The sequence below is a fragment of the Montipora foliosa genome, chromosome 10 (assembly GCF_036669935.1).
Source record: "Montipora foliosa isolate CH-2021 chromosome 10, ASM3666993v2, whole genome shotgun sequence".
Taxonomy (NCBI): Eukaryota; Metazoa; Cnidaria; class Anthozoa; order Scleractinia; family Acroporidae; genus Montipora; species Montipora foliosa.
This window is the reverse complement of record NC_090878.1, coordinates 38,808,187-38,810,218: the sequence shown is the minus strand read 5'-3', so window position 1 is coordinate 38,810,218 and position 2,032 is coordinate 38,808,187.

Genomic DNA, 2,032 nt, shown 5'->3' with positions numbered 1-2,032 from the left:
TACTCGTTCCAGATTTCTCGTGGATCTGAGCATTTGAATAAAATGGCGGATTCTTTGATTGATTTTTTATGCTTATGTTGACGTTTGTTTTCACTACAAGCTGCTTAAGCCCGAGAACAAACGTAAGGATCAATTTTTTCTTTGTGCTTGTTCTTGCTTTGGTTAGTTCTGTGAAAACAAAACACAGCATAAACACAAGGAAATTTGGTACGTCTGGCCAATTCAATCACTCCTTCCAGATTCCCCGCGTCTGAGCATTTGAACAAAGGGCGCGATGCAGTGGTTGAATTTAATGCCTATGTCGACGTTCGGATTTACTACAAGCTACTTATGCTTGCGCTTGGTGCTTGCATCGCTAGTGAAAAACCAGGTTTTAACATTCACTATTGTCGCAAATCCCACAATACATTTTTTTGGGGGGTGGGGGTTGGGTTATTGAATAGAACCGAAACAAATAGATATCCAGCATGATACAGGCCCATGAGATGAATCATAACTTGTATTGTTTTTCTGTAAAGAATCCCCCCAAAAGTATTGCATTAGGAGATTGGCAAATATGATCATTATTAACGAAAAAACAGATGATGTATGCACCTGAAACTGTGCTCAGGATTTCTAGACATCTGTGAAAGGTTTTATACTATCACAAATTATAGATTATTTCCTGAACCTGCCCAAAAAACCGAAAGAAACATACAATAGCGCAAATAGCAAGAAGAGGATCGTGAACCGATGAAACTTGGGGCGACTAGATATTTTTGCATGAATATGGGGTGCTGAATTAAGCTTTTAAATTCGCCTGCATTCAGTTCTACAAGTGCAACATACATGCAGTTTTAACATTAAGCTAATATCAAAAGAAAACTTGGGAACATGTTGAAAAAGACCAGAATTTTCAAAATCAGGCAAAATAAGCAGATCAATTCGCTGGTGGTTGATTACCAGCAAATTGCAATTATCCATTTTGCTTCGCGTCGAGCGAAAGGCAGCGCGCGTTTAAATTTTGACAAGAGCGTCTCAGGTTTTTCGACAGGAGCGAGATGTGTGTTTTTTTTTTTTTGTTGTTTTATTAGTAAAAGTACAGTTTGTAAGTATTTATGAGTCAATGAGTCACGAGTAGTGCAGTAATGAAACCATAAAATGCAAGCTAAAATTTCAGCGACGAGAGGGCTTTAGGCCTAAGACTGAAACAAGGGCTTAGGCTTAATCAAACACATTATTGCTATATTGACTGTGAGTCTCATTGACTCAGCACTCATTGACTCATTGACTCATTGCCTCATTTGACTCATAAAGCATGCGTTTCTCTTCAAAAAGTCTTGTAAAGTAGAGGACATATTTCTGAAAGCACTGCGGGGGCCATCTGGAATTCACTCAAATTCTCTTAAAACAGAAAGTCAAAAACTTATAAAATAATAATAATAATAATAATAATAATAATAATAATAATACTCATAATAATAATACTAATAATAATAATAATAATAATAAAACAAACTCATCAAATATTGGCACATCAAGGTACAGGACATGGAATGGACCGGACCGGCATCAAACGAAAAACCCGCTAGTCTCTATACGTGCCCGCGGGCGTGAGATAAAGCGTAAACGGGATGAAAGGCTTAACGGAATGATCCCCTAATGGTTATGAGACGACTGGGAAAACGAGTCAAGGCCAGGATGACGTTAGACTCTCAGAGAAAAAAGGCTAAAGCGGATATTTCTGGGTTACAAACATTGATGTCACGTTCCTTTTGATTCAAATTTGCCAACCACGGAAACAAAGAAGTTGTTTCAACAGCCAATTAGCTTCTGGGCTGGCGTATTAATAACAATGGCGGACCTCACAAGAAAACCTTCGCCATGGATATTGAGCATTTTAAACGTTAAACGTATTAAAGCCCCGTTCACACAAAACCCTTAACCCTGTTTTGAAACATGTTTGGTCAAACACGGTTTCAACGTTGTTTTTTAAAATCATGTATACTGATTTTTGTCGAACTACAAATTTAGAACAAATCAAAGCATGTAT